This window comes from Haliotis cracherodii, unplaced genomic scaffold, assembly GCF_022045235.1.
Source record: "Haliotis cracherodii isolate W230 unplaced genomic scaffold, xgHalCrac1.p SCAF_3, whole genome shotgun sequence".
NCBI lineage: Eukaryota > Metazoa > Mollusca > Gastropoda > Lepetellida > Haliotidae > Haliotis > Haliotis cracherodii.
Window position 1 is genome coordinate 64,430,965 of NW_027266286.1, and position 16,984 is coordinate 64,447,948.

A 16,984-nucleotide genomic window follows, 5' to 3' on the forward strand; every position below is an offset into this window, starting at 1 on the left:
AGCCTTTAAACTTTGACGCAACTCTGGTCAGCGACTCGCGGCGCCTTAGGCGACTGGGCCATTCGTGCCCCCTCACCTTCTTTGAACACATATGGTTTCACATATTCTTTATTATCGGCATATTTCTTCATTTTGCTTTTAGCCTGAGCCTCGTCGATTGATGATCAATGAGCAAACTTGTCAAGACACAGCAACCTGTTTCCAATGTTTCTTTAGTTGCTGGAGGAACACTTTCGTTGATTGCGGTGTTGCTTTGTACGACAGCAAAAACTTGTACAGAATCTGTTTCCACACTGAAGAATGTCCTTGTGTCAAAGCACCCTTAATGGTCTTTTGGATGATACACATGAATTGTTTGATAGGCATTATTCAGAAGTTGACGGATGACAAAGTAGACACAATTTATGGATGACTTCTTTATTAACTGTGAAGACGACGTTTCTGTATAGATCCTTATACCGTGGTCTAGCAAGGCTACTTAGGTACACATGACGCGTTACGTTTCGGCTTTGGTACTGGACCATAGAGGAGTTATTATCCTGTGTTTGAAACCTGTTTGTTCTGCGTACACTTTAAAGTCCATGCTAATGAAAGGACGGCTATTATCCGATTTAGCACAAGTGGTATGCAACATTCAGAAAATACTCTATTTAGGCTTGGAATCACACTTCTTGAAGGGATAATTGAAAGAAATCACTACCACTACATACCTGAAATACATATCTTGTACCACATATAGGTAGTCACCTGTTTCTATCTGGCACTGAGTTCACGGCAAGGACCATCTGGTAGTTTTGACATCTTTATCGGTTCTCGTGATGGGGTTTCTATTGCTTGTTTGTGTGTTTGTTTCTTTGTTTCTTTGTTATTTAACGCCGCACTCAGCAAGTTTCTAGCTATATGACGGCGGTCTGTGAATAATCGAGTGGATTAATGGATCAGACAACCCAGTGATTGACATCATAAACACCCAAGTAACATAATGTTTGTGTCTTTCAATAGGATGCTATTGTTTATTGAAAGTGTCTGGATAAAATATCATATACTTTGTGGTTGATCTCATCCCCCTGATTGGTTCATTGTTGGTCCAATTCCCTGTTTGCAATGAATGAATCACTGCCTGAAGCGTAGGATCCTTGTTTGTAGCCTTCACAACATGATCAATGGTCTTTGACTTTGGAAATAAGACACAGTTGTGGCTTTCTACGGGTCTACTTTCAACTTTATGAGAGCAACATCATGGGTGTTTGTCCATTTCCACAGTGTCTCTTTGTGATTGAGTTGACGCAGTTCGCGTGCCAGTGTTGATTAATCTGCAACCTGTCGAGACCACAAATGTTTTTCATTCAAAGAAGACTTGTTCAGAGGACTTTTATGGTGATAGCATATCCATGAAGGAAGACATGTTTGGTTCACTTGGTTTGATGCCACGTGTCCAAAAAACTGATGTTATTTTCTCTATTGAACGTCAGACCTCAGAGGTCAGACCTTTTTTACGTAAACGTTTAGAATGACGTCATGTTCTTCTGTTGCATGAGAGTGCATCAGGATATCATCCCGAATGTTGATGACACCGGGTAGCCCTTTCACAGCTTGACGAGGTTTCTTGGATAACTTCAGCAGAACTGTTAATGCCAAAGTTCGAACGTTTCTATCGAAACAATCCAAGATGTGTCGCAAAGGTTGTTATGAACCGAGTTCGTGTAGGCTGTATACTTCATCACGGTCAACTTTACTAAAAACTGTGAAGTTCATCCAGTATGGGAGAACTATGTCTCTCTCGTTTGATCGCCAGTGTTTGGATACCTCATGTCAACGCAAACTCTCACTTTTCCCAGATTACCTGCCTCAGGAATCACCACAACTGGAGATACCCACAACGTTGGGTCAACTGATATTTCAATCACGTCACGTTCAAGATCTTTCTTGATTTGTTCTTCTATGTCTTTTCTAACACGGTACTGTTGGACAGCAGGGGCTACTTCTGTATCATGATGAAGCTTCATCTTGACATCGTTGAGCTTGCCTAGTCCTGTGAACAGGTTAGAATTTCAGCAATCAAATTAGCATTATGAGATTTCACAGTTCGAACAAATTCATGAACTTGAAGGATATTCAGTGCTTCTGACATTTGCTACCTGTGAAGACGCTCTTCATCTTGTGGAATTATACTTGCAACTGATGCTGTTTTTGACTTGATCGTTGCCTGAAATCATCCTAACACAGCAACATGATCTTTCTTTCCATAAGGAATTATTTTTGTGCGACATTTCCCTATGGTGGGTTTTAGATTCAGCGAGATGTACACCTTTTCTGAAACAGTGTTTAAGGTTGCTCCTGGATCTGCTAATATGTTCACTCTTAAGCCATTTAGAAAACTTAAAGTAAGCATAAGGTGAAGAAGTTCCCTTGACTAAGAAAACACAATCTTCTTCTGAACCACTGATGCCCTCTTCAACCTTTCGTATCTTCTTTCTGTGAAAGCGTTTCTTTTCATTGTCAGTATTCTTACACACAGAGAAATGATTTTTTTTGACACAGCTATCACACCTTTGACCTCTAGCTGGACAATGTTTTCGGATAGTGTTTTGTATGCCTTTTGTCTCTCACCAAGAGGTTGATCACTATTCTCTTTGGCACTTGCTGCTTGTTCTTCAGCATGTTAATGCGTAATCTCTAATGTCCTACCATGCATCAGCAAAGTAGCTAAAGTCATATGAGAAGCAGAAAGACCCTTTTCTCTTACTTTATGTGATTTGCACCCTCTATAAGCTGTGATTTAACTTCGAATCTCGAAATCATCCATCGTGTCAATTTTCTGGCGTAGCTGAGGAAAAGCATATCTTTTCCATATATACCCGAGGATTGAGTGAGTGAGAATGGTTTTACACTACTTTTAGAAATATTTCAGCAATATCACGGCAGGGGACACCAGAAATGGGCTTCACACATTGTACCCATGTCGGGAATCAAAGCCGGGTCTTCGGCGTGACGAGCGAACGCTTTAACCACTAGGCTACCCGACCGCCCCCTCCTCAGGTTTGAAATAACTAGTGATGGCTGTCACCAATTTTCCGAAATGTGTCTCACCTTGTGTCGGTTGAAAATTCGCTGCAGGAAACGAATCAACAATGTCATTGACGTCATCTTCACTAAAAGTGTTTTCTTCTGTCGATCAAGTCTGACGTTATGTCCAGTGAATTGAGTGTTTTCCGTTTTTTCAAGACGAGCTATCCACGTGTTCCAAAGAAACGAGTTGATCATCGAACGCTGGATACTGTGGCAGATTAATTACTGTATGCGCCTCTTGTTCAGCTTCCTCATAATATCGGTTGATAATTATGGAATCAAATATCATCGTCGCCAATGTAATGTTTTAAGCAGCCGATGGGCTGTGCACATTTGATAATACGCGATGGAAGACATAGTAGCGTGGACCATGTTCTTTTAGGCCTCGCGCCATGACCTAAGGGGCATAACTCGCATGCCTCGTTGCACAAAACATACCGCTAAAAAACATATCGCACTGTTTAACATTTAATCCCGCATTCACTGAACGCCAGTTGAACCCACGCCCAAAACAGCCACATACTACCAGGACATTCATGTAAAATTTACATTTCTTGTTAGTCTATATATCGCCATTTACTTGAACAACAACTTCAAAACATTGAAATACAATGATATACTACTGCAAGAACAAAATCAAATGCATGGAGGCCACGTGACTGAATGATCTAATGTAGTTGCACGTCAGTCGGTATAAGTCATAAAGCTCGTATTCTCCAGGGGATCAATACGAGACATGTATTCATGTCGTTCCTATAAGATGGAAATACTGGAATTGCGATTCAGATTTTCCTGGCCATTCTTTATTAAATATTTATTGGTAATTATACAGGTACATTATAGGTGGTTATATGTTCAGCTGTCACTGTAAGCGAGAGATTGAAGATAGGGGAGGGAGGCGTATGGCCTCCGTTTACACATGACGTAACAAGACAATCACTATCTGTAATAGATGCTAAACGTGGGCCCATCGTAATCTAAAATTGGGTTTGGGACGATGTGGCTGGACACGAAGTCGAGTGTTCCAATACTTTCTAAAGCTGTGTCCTATTTCCACTCCTACCATACGCTAACACAGTTGCACACCCACATGCAAAACGACAATCAACCACCCACACAAGCACACACACACACACACAGCACACAGCACACAGCACACACACATCCACACCACCACACACATCACACCGTAACAAACACACATCCGCACCCCAACCAACATCCACACCCACTCATACCGCACACTCACACATCCAAACACACCGCACACATATTTAAACCACACACTACATCACACGCTCCACACACACACACACCCCACACCACACACAACCACATTCACACCACACACACCACACCACACACACAACCACATTCACACCACACACACAGACTCACATCCATGTTCACATCACACACAACACACACATTCACATCCTCACCACACCACACCACACCACACCACACCACACCACACCACACCACACCACACCACACCACATATAACCACCCACTCGACCCCACACCAACCAATACCACACGCTCACACATCCAAACACACCACCCACACACCACATCACAAACTCCACACACACACCACACCACACACAATGACATTCACACCACACACACACCACACCACACCCAATCACATTCACACCAGACCACACATCAACATTCACATCACACACAACACACACATCCGCATTCATGCCATATCACACCACACCACAACACACACAACCATCCACTCCATCCCCACACAACCACCCACACCACACCACACCACACCACACCACACCACACCACACCACACCACATATAACCACCCACTCGACCCCACACCAACCAATACCACACGCTCACACATCCAAACACACCACCCACACACCACATCACAAACTCCACACACACACCACACCACACACAATGACATTCACACCACACACACACCACACCACACCCAATCACATTCACACCAGACCACACATCAACATTCACATCACACACAACACACACATCCGCATTCATGCCATATCACACCACACCACAACACACACAACCATCCACTCCATCCCCACACAACCACCCACACCACACCACACCACACCACACCACACCACACCACAGACAACCACCCACTCCACCCCCACCCCCACCCCCACCAACATTTACACGTACACACACACACAACTACATTCACACCACACATGCCCCCCCCCCCCCCCCCCCCCCCCCCCCCCCACACACAAACACACACCATCAAGCATCCCCATTACCCCACCTTTCCGACAAATAATGTTGCCATCAGCCTCTCGTGATGTTGCAAGCTCACCACGTTGATCAGGGGTGATGTCGAGCATGTGTTTCTTGTCAAGTCACACCACGTTACTTGACACGAGCGTTACATGACAAATCCTCTAAACTCAAAACATATTTCTGTTGATCATAGCTTGATGGTTACCATCGATTTGTAAGTCGATTTGCAAAGTGGGATTACGACTTTTGTTGTCAAATGCTTTAGGGACCTTCTCAGTACAATCTGCAACGATGAAAAAACATCTTTTCGCGGGAATTAAATGTTCATCGTTGCCCGGGGACATGGTCACCGAGGCGACACATAAAACATACAGTGAGCATGTTCTGTTAGCAACAGAAGGCGAGAGGAAGAGACGGATTACGATGTACCGAGATGAGATCGCCTTAGCTGCCGAAAGTGCGTAAAGTGGTTTGTCGTGATCAGTGATACTTCATCTGCCAGACAGGCTTACCTGCAGCTGTGATGGTGTCTGTTGCAATAGGAGGGGAAAAAAGAGAGAGAAAGGGGAGGGAGGGAATGAGAGCGAGAGACTGTCAGAGTAAGAGACAGGGAGTGAGGGAGATAGAGAGAGAAAGAGAGGGGAAGCTAGAGAGAGAGTTACAGAGAGATGGAGAGAGAAAGAAAAAGACGGAATGAGGGAGAGAGTGATAGAGAGGAAGGGAGGAGAGAGAGAGTGAGAGAGAAGAGGGAGGAGAGAGAGTGAGAAAGAGAGGAAGGGAGGGTGAGAGAGAGTGAGAGAGAGTTGGAGAAAGAGACACAGAGAAAGGGAAAGAGAGAGGGATACGGCGTGAGGGAGAGAGAAGGAGAGAAAGGGAGGAGAGAAAGTTACAGAGAGAGGGAGAGAGAAAGAGAGAGAGGGGAAGGGAGGGTGAGAGAGAGATGGAGAGAGAGAGACAGAGAGAGGGGAAGAGAGTGGGATACAGCGTGAAGGAGAGAGAAAGAGAGAGAGAGGAGAGAGAAATAGAGATACATTAAGTAGATTGCTAAAAGTGATGGGGGTCATATACTTTTTTTAAACACTTCTTTGTAGAAATCCTACATGCACGAATAGTCTGTGGCAACTGAAGGGTAATGATTGGGACGACCATGGATTTCGAACCCACGAGCAGATTAGGGCTTACAGATAAAACTCGTCACTCTTCACGGGCGTGGAAATTTTGATGACTATTATAACAAGCACAGGTAATCCTTGGAATCATCCCCATGACTGTGGTTATAGTAGTAGTAGTGGTGGTAGTGGTAGTAGTAGTAGTAGTAGTAGTTGTAGTTGTAGTTGTAGTAGTAGTAGTAGTAGTAGTAGTAGTAGTAGTAGCAGTAGTAGCAGTAGTAGTGGTCGTAGGCGTAGTATAATTAGTAGTAGTAGTAGTAATAGTAGTAGTAGTAGTAGTAGTAGTAGTAGTGGTGGTGGTGGTTGTGGTGGTGGTAGTAGTAGTAGCAGTAGTAGTAGTAGTAGTAGTAGTAGTAGTAGTTGAAGTGGTAGTACCAGTAGCAGTGATGGTGGTGATGGTTGTGGCGATGGCTGTAGTGTTTGTAGTGCTTGTGGTGGTTGTGGTGATTGTGGCGGTTGTAGTAGAAGTTGTGTTGTTGTGGCGTTTCTGGTTGTTTTGGTGGTAGTGGTAGTGATGATTCTGGTGGTAGTGGTGGTGGCTGTGGTGGTGGCTGTGGTGGTGGCTGTGGTGGTTGTGGTGGTGGTAGTGGTTGTGGTTGTGGTTGTGGTTGTGGTAGTGATGGCGTTGGTGGTTGTGGTGGTGGTTGTGGTTGTGGTTGTGGTAGAGGTGGCGGGGGTGGAAGTGGTTGTGGTGGTATTGGTAGCAGTGGTGGTGGTGGTGGTGGTGGTGGTTGTGGAAGAGGTGGTGGTGGTACAGGTTGTGGCGGTGGTGGTGGTGGTGGTGGTTGTGGTGGTATTGGTAGTAGTGGTTGTGGTGGTATTGGTAGTAGTGGTTGTGGTGGTGGTGATGGTGGTGGTGGTGGTGGTGGTAGTGGTTGTGGTGGTGGTTGTGGTGGTATTGGTAGTAGTGGTTGTGGTGGTGGTGATGGTGGTGGTGGTGGTGGTGGTAGTGGTTGTGGTGGTGGTTGTGGTGGTATTGGTAGTGGTGGTGGTGGTGGTTGTGGTGGTGGTGGTTGTGGTGGTGGTGGTGGTGGTGTGGTGGTGGTGGTGGTGGTTGTGGTGGTGGTGGTTGTGGTGGTGGTGGTGGTGATGGTGGTTGTGGTGGTGGTGATGGTAGTGGTTGTGGTGGTGGTTGTGGTGGTATTGGTAGTAGTGATTGTGGTGGTGGTGGTGGTGGTGGTATTGGTAGTAGTGGTGGTGGTGGTGGTGGTGGTGGAAGAGGTGGTGGTGGTACAGGTTGTGGCGGTGGTGCAGGGGGGGGGGATGATAGTGCGGTAGCGGTGAATGATTGTGACAGTTAACGTCACAGTGTCAGCGTTAGTAAAGTTAAAAATAGATACACACGCCAGGCGAGGCTCTACTGGATTGTACAGTCAAAACCCTGAAAAGTGAAAAACGAATAATTCGATCAAATCTGCATTGCGTGCAAAAGAAATTAAATACAGTAGATTTTAAGTCGCAGACATTACAAGGTTGAGTGGGTGATCGAGGTTGAATCACAACAACCAGCGCTGGAGACAAACAACTGTCTGGCTATAATCTCATCATTTAACATTTAATTTACAGGTCAATGCGGCAAACAGAACAGTCTGGCAGCACTCAGACCAGTGTCTGATCGAATATTTCAAAGGTTTTCCACATTTTCTAGTCCTTTGTGAGTCACTTAAATTGACATTTTGTTATGACAACAGCTCAGATGTTATAACTTCGGGTTATTAAAGAAACGCATTGAAATAAATGTCTCGTACGTAAAAATAAAATGATAAACAAAACAAAACATGATAATCGTTTTACTGTGTCGTGTATAGCTGGGGAACAAAATCACTTCTGGTTTCAACATGACCCCACTGAGACATATTGACTCCGAGCCGACCAATTCTTGTTTTAACCCCTTAATGCCGAGCGCCAGGCAGGGTAACAACAAGTACCATTTTTTAACGTCTGTTGGTATGACGCGGCCGGGGATCGAACCCACTGAGACATACTGACTCCGAGCCGACCAGTTCTTGTTTTAACCCCTTAATGCCGAGCGCCAGACAGGGTAACAACAAATACCACATTTTAACGTCTGTTGGTGTGACGCGACCGGGGATCGAACCCCGGACCTTCCGCTCTCCGGGCGGACGCTTTATCACTAGACCTGGAGGCAGTTCACAGCCCACCAAAGTAGAATTCAAGAAGTATTGATTCGTTAGGTATTCGATGACAATTACTTAGAGTATGTGTGTGATTAAACATTTATTCAATATTTAATCTATATATGTATATGGCGTTGTCAATAGTTCTACCATATTGGCTGCTTTCATTATATGTTTATTATACCGATTTCCCCTTTCCAGAGCAACAAAAACAGTCAGGTTTTGAAAGACGTGATGTGATACTAATTGTAGTAATGATTTGCAGACGTGGCGTTCATGCATACCTCCCTTTAGATTTATGAGTTTGTTTTCGTGAAACATTCCAGCAAGATTTAAAAAAAGAGCTTTTGCGTTACCATTTCTAAATATACAGGAATGTAAGACCGCCTCACACAAACACTTGTAAATAATTTGATAAATCGTTAAGAGCAGCTTATATTTCTTCAAGAATCGTAAAATATTCAAAACAACCATTTTAAATATATCCAGTTCCCTCACATTGTAATTATTCAGAACCCTAAAGGCTTTGTTCTAAAATATTTATTTCACCTCTGAATCCTACCGTATAGTGGTATTGCTTGTTATGCTATCACCACAGTAAATACTAGTAACGCGCAGGCTTTAATATCTGTTGATGATTCAGATAGGGCTCGTGGTCTTTAAAAACACGAAATCGATCAATTACACCTTAACCTGCCCTGGAAGAGAGAGCATTATTTTCTAACCATGGCAAAGAGCATGGAATGAACTAATACCAGAGAGGGCACGTGTGGCAAAGTCGTCTGGGGCGCTGCGATTTGCTGTGCAGAGTTGCCTCCCTTAGACTTGCCAGAACCCTATGATCGAAACCCAGTTCACCCTGATAATGTTTCCAGGTTTTCCGACACTTGGTCTGCTCGTCGGTGTTAGTACTAAAGTAAAGTACTAAATGTTAATCATCAGCATCACCTGGGCTTTGCTCCTATCCGCCTTGCTGTAACTGAAATGCTGTATACCGCAGGTATCCAGGTACTGGTATATGCTCAAATGTGGTTTTATTTGTTCCCAGAACAGTGGATCCGTTTGCATTCCAGTTATCATTCTCAACTTCCTGGGGAGTATACAACCCAAGCAGCCTACGGAAGCTAAAGGGTTTTTACATCCACCTCAAATACCGGGTACCCATTCCCTGCTGGGTGAACAGAGGTACATTTGAACTAAATCAGGGTTTCCTGGGTTGTATAGTAGGGGCTCAACCCTAGAACAACTGGTATTAATGGTATGAACGTATATCCAGTGTTGATCCAAAACATTTGCAATGACAATTTTTTTCAGAGCTTGATTAGGTTTCAGGCTTAATATTGTTCCTTAAATACGGTATTGTTTGGTTTTATTCGTCTGTGTTCCAAATACGGAAGCTTATACTTCGTATTCATTGTTTGTTGGTTACAATGACAAAACTAAATAAAAGTTATTTAATAATATAACACCCTCTTATAATTGTTTTGCAGTAATTCCACAGCCGTCAGCGTTTCCTGTCCGTGGAGAAAGGTTCAAAGTAACGCAGACTGCCGAGTATGATAATCAGGTAGAATCTGGCATTCGAGCACACAACCAGTGTATCCTGACAGTGAACAGGAAGGGACTGAACTCTACACCGTTTATTGCAAAACTAAAGATAACTGGGCATCCAATAAATTCCCCCAATAATTTACGAAAAGACCCTTTTTCATGATACCCACCGTGATTTCTAACAAAAAATAAGACACATTGTGAGTATTAACATCTTAGGTCATTGACCCCTGTTGTCTTTCTTGCTGAATAAGCAGTTTTGTAAAATGCTACAATTTACAAAAAGAGAGAAATAGATTAATCAACGTCATCGGATTTGAATCAAAGAATACACACCATCTAATTCAATGCAGTACACCGTTGCACGATGACGTCATTACCTATATTTATTGAAGATCAGTGTCAATAATATGTAGGTTATCTGTTGTATTTAGGTAGGACTAACCGCCCACACATTAGCATCGATGGTGCGTTGTCAGTTCGGAACTGATGACCACTCTTGTTATTGACGTGTTTAGCCCTGTGTAAAGGAATCGGTCATCACCTGGTCAGTTCACACAGGAGTCGAGGACACGGACAGGAGCGTTTGTCTTGTTTGTTTCTATTCTCGTACACTTAGAATATTACTAACGTGGCTGTTGTTTGAATAGTTTTATTGATACAAATAGGATTGATATCAACTGACAACCTCCTTTCACATCAGTATATATACAGCTGTTGGGTATCGATCCTTAAGAATAATATTTGATAACGAAATGTAAGGCCAATACCAAGTCTTCAGGTGGAGGTGTTAATTCCGGATAAGCTGACAACCAACTTCCGCTTCTCGCAGTTCCACGACGTCAGCCTTTCAGAGGTGTGGTGAGGTGAGGTGAGGTGAGGAGAGGAGGAGATAACGTCGTGTCCAAGATTAATGCACTTATATAACGACGTGTATGCACGTGTGTGTGTGTGTGCACGTGTGTGGCTGCTTGTACTAGTCCGGACTGATGTCGATTTTTCGTGCTAGCCCACTGAGATACCATGCGGCAGTTTAACATGAATACCCCACTCAGTATACTGACTCCGAGCAGACCAGTTCTTGTTTTATCCCCTAATGCCGAGCGCAGGGTAACAATAAGTACCATCTTTTAACGTATTTTGGTATGACGCGGCCGGGGTCGAACCGTGGACCTTTCGCTCTCCCGGCGGACACTCTACCACTAGACCACGGAGGCGGTCACCTTTCAGAGACGCGATCTCTGTGTCACTTTACAATATATGTATTTCATGGAATTCTTTGTGTGGTATATTGTTGCACCTTGCACTATATCTGTGTTACATCGTGACACCTCTCTGTAGCATTGCATCACCTTTATATTACATCGCACCACATCTATATTACATCGTATCGCCTTTATGTTACATTTACATTGAACTTCCTCTCTGTAACATTGTATCACGTATATAATACATCGCACTACACCTATATAACATGATATCGCCTTTATGTTACATTGTATATTGAACGTCCTCTCTGTAACATTGTATCACGTATATAATACATCGCACTACATGTATATTACATGATATCGCCTTTATGTTACATTTACAGTGAACGTCCTCTCTGTAACATTGTATCACGTATATAATACATCGCACTACACCTATATAACATGATATCGCCTTTATGTTACATTGTATATTGAACGTCCTCTCTGTAACATTGTATCACGTATATAATACATCGCACTACATGTATATTACATGATATCGCCTTTATGTTACATTTACAGTGAACGTCCTCTCTGTAACATTGTATCACGTATATAATACATCGCACTACATCTATATAACATGATATCGCCTTTACGTTACATTTACATTGAACGTCCTCTCTGTAACATTGTATCACGTATATAATACATCGCACTACATCTATATTACATGATATCGCCTTTATGTTACATTTACATTGAACGTCCTCTCTGTAACATTGCATCACGTATATAATACATCGCACTACATCTATATTACATGATATCGCCTTTATTTTACATTGTACATTGAAAGTCATCTCTGTAACATTGCATCACATTTCTATTACATCGCACCACATCTGTGTTACATCATACTGTGTTACATTGTGTCACGTATATATTACAGTGTGCATCCTCTCAGTCTTATAGCGTACCGGCTCGATCCTACATTGTATCACCTATATATTACATTGAGTGAGCTCCGTGTGTTACAGAAACCACTGTGTAACATTGCATCACATATACATGTATATTACATCGCACAGCATTAACATTTTGTGCTACGTCATACCGCCTCTATGTAAAAATTGTATCGCTGTTTTATTACATTGTGCGCTTTCTCTGTGTTATATCATACTGCCTCTATTTTACATTGTACCGCATTTATATGGCATTGTGCGTCCTCTCTGTGTACCGTCACTAAATTACATTGTTTCGCCTTTACATTACATTGTGCGTCCATTGTGTCACCTATATATAACACTGATAGGATGATGAGGAAGCATGCATGTTACATTGGAGAACCCTCCTTACAAAATCATGCAAAAATTATGCAACCTCGTTGAAACATCACTCGTCCTGTCTGTTGCTACCGTATCGCTCCCTTATAATTTCATTCTTTTTTACTTATTGCATCCCCTAGTTTCATTTTACCACCTCTTTCTAACGTATGCCTTCTCTGTCGTGTAGTGTATTGCCTCTTTATAACATCATACTTCCTGACAGTCTTCCACCTCTTTATACGACCATGCATTCTCCATGTGGCAGAGCAACACTTCTTTGAAACATTGTGCATTCTCTATCTTGCAGTGTACCTCCTCTTTAAAGAGCTTGCTTTCTAACGACCTCTTTATAACACAATGATAACTCTATCCTGCGTTTCATAGTCGTAGTCTGCATTTATACTGTATGTTGCATATTTTATCAAAATATTATATAACCCAATGCTTCTCTATTTTGCATATTTCAGCAACTCTTACAACATCATGCATCCTCATGTTGCATATTTCATCAACTCTTACAACATCATGCATCCTCCATGTTGCTTATTTCATCAACTCTTAAAACATCATGCATTCTCTATTTCGTATATTTCATCAACTCTTACAACATCATGTATCCTCCATGTTGCTTATTTCATCAACTCTTATAACATCATGCATTCTCTATTTTGTATATTTCATCAACTCTTACAACATCATGCATTCTCTATTTTGTATCTTTCATCAACTCTTACAACATCATGTATCCTCCATGCTGCATATTTCATCAACTCTTACAACATCATGTATCCTCCATGCTGCATATTTCATCATATCTTACAATATCCTGCATTTTCTATATTGCATTTTCATTAACTCTTACAACATCATGCATCCCCAGTGTTGCATATTTCATCAACTCATACAACATCATGTATCCTCCATGCTGCATATTTCATCAACTCTTACAACATCATGCATTTTCTATATTGCATATTTCATCAACTCTTACAACGTCATACATCTTCATGATGCATATTTCATCAACTCTTACAACATCATGCATTTTCTATATTGCATATTTCATCAACTCTTACAACGTCATACATCTTCATGTTGCATATTTCATCAACTCTTACAACATCATGCATCCTCCATGCTGCATATTTCATCAACTCTTACAACATCATGTATCCTCCATGCTGCATATTTCATCATATCTTACAACATCATACATTCTCTATTTTGCATATTTCATCAACTCATGCTAATGTACCCTCCATGTTGCATATTTCATCAACTCTTACAACACCATGCATCCTCATGTAGCATATTTCATCAACTCTTACAACATCATGCATCCTCATGTTGCATATTTCATCAACTCTTACAACATCATGCATCCTCATGATGCATATTTCATCAACTCTTACAACATCCCGCATCCCCAATGTTGCATATTTCATCATATCTTACAACATCATGCATCCTCATGTTGCATATTTCATCAACTCTTACAACATCCCGCATCCTCAATGTTGCATATTTCATCAACTCTTACAACATCATGCATCCTCCATGCTGCATATTTCAGCAACTCTTACAACATCCTGCATCCCCAATGTTGCACATTTCATCAACTCTTACAACATCCTGCATCCTCCATGCTGCATATTTCAGCAACTCTTACAACATCAGGCATCCTCCATGTTGCATATTTCATCAACTCTTATAACATCATACATTCTCTATTTTGCATATTTCATCAACTCTTACAACATCATGTATCCTCCATGTTGCTTATTTCATCAACTCGTATAACATCATGCATCCTTCATGTTGCATATTTCATCAACTCTTACAACATCATGCATTCTCTATTTTGCATATTTCATCAACTCGTATAACATCCTCCATTCTCTACTTTGTATATTTCGTCAACTCTTACAACATCATGCATCCTCCATACTGCATATTTCAGCAACTCTTACAACATCATACATTCTTTATTTTGCATATTTCATCAACTCTTACAACATCATGCATCCTCATGCTGCATATTTCAGCAACTCTTACAACATCATGCATCCTCATGTTGCATATTTCATCAACTCTTACAACATCATGCATCCTCATGTTGCATATTTCAGCAACTCTTACAACATCATGCATCCTCCATGTTGCATATTTCATCAACTCCTACAACATCCTGCATTCTCTATTTTGTATATTTCATCAACTCTTACAACATCATGCATTCTCTATTTTGTATATTTCATCAACTCTTACAACATCCTGCATTCTCTAATTTGTATATTTCATCAACTCTTACAACATCATGCATCCTCATGCTGCTCATTTCAGCAACTCTTAGTCTATCATGCATCTTCCATGTTGCATATTTCAGCAACTCTTACAACATCATGCATAATCATGCTGCATATTCCATCAAGTTTAAAACATCCTGCATTGTCTATTTTGCATATTTCATCAACTCTTACAACATCATGCATCCTCATGATGCATATTTCATCAACTCTTACAACATCATGCATCCTCCATACTGCATATTTCATCAACTCTTACAACATCATGCATCCTCTATGTTGCATATTTCATCAACTCCTACAACATCATGCATTCTCTATTTTGTATATTTCATCAACTCTTACAACATCATGCATTCTCTATTTTGTTTATTTGATCAACTCTTACAACATCATGCATCCTCATGATGCATAGTTTATCAACTCTTACAACGTCATGCATCCTCCATGCTGCACATTTTAGCAACTCTTAGACTATCATGCATCCTCCATGTTGCATATTTCAGCAACTCTTACAACATCATGCATAATCATGCTGCAGTTTCCATCAAGTTTAAAACATCATGCATTCTCTATTTTGTATATTTCATCAACTCTTACAACATCATGCATCCTCATGATGCATATTTCAGCACCTCTTACAACATCATGCATTCTCACGTTGCATATTTCATCAACTCTTACAACATCATGTATCCTCCATGTTGCATATTTCATCAACTCTTAAAACATCATGCATTCTCTATTTCGTATATTTCATCAACTCTTACAACATCATGTATCCTCCACGTTGCTTATTTCATCAACTCTTATAACATCATGCATTCTCTATTTTGTATATTTCATCAACTCTTACAACATCATGCATCCTCCATGTTGCAAACTTCATCAACTCTTACAACATCATGCATTCTCTATTTTGTATCTTTCATCAACTCTTACAACATCATGCATCCTCCATGCTGCATATTTCATCAACTCTTACAACATCATGTATCCTCCATGCTGCATATTTCATCATATCTTACAATATCCTGCATTTTCTATATTGCATTTTCATTAACTCTTACAACATCATGCATCCCCAGTGTTGCATATTTCATCAACTCATACAACATCATGTATCCTCCATGCTGCATATTTCATCAACTCTTACAACATCATGCATTTTCTATATTGCATATTTCATCAACTCTTACAACGTCATACATCTTCATGATGCATATTTCATCAACTCTTACAACATCATGCATTTTCTATATTGCATATTTCATCAACTCTTACAACGTCATACATCTTCATGTTGCATATTTCATCAACTCTTACAACATCATGCATCCTCCACGCTGCATATTTCATCAACTCTTACAACATCATGTATCCTCCATGCTGCATATTTCATCATATCTTACAATATCATACATTCTCTATATTGCATATTTCATCAACTCTTACAACATTATGCATCCTCCATGCTGCATATTTCAGCAAGTCTTACAACATCATGCATTCTCTATTTTGCATATTTCATCAACTCATGCTAATGTACCCTCCATGTTGCATATTTCATCAACTCTTACAACATCATGCATCCTCATGTAGCATATTTCATCAACTCTTACATCATCATGCATTCTCTATTTTGCATATTTCATCAACTCATGCTAATGTACCCTCCATGTTGCATATTTCATCAACTCTTACATCATCATGCATCCTCATGTAGCATATTTCATCAACTCTTACAACATCATGCATCTTCATGTTGCATATTTCATCAACTCTTACAACATCATGCATCCTCCACGCTGCATATTTCATCAACTCTTACAACATCATGTATCCTCCATGCTGCATATTTCATCATATCTTACAATATCATACATTCTCTATATTGCATATTTCATCAACTCTTACAACATTATGCATCCTCCATGCTGCATATTTCAGCAAGTCTTACAACATCATGCA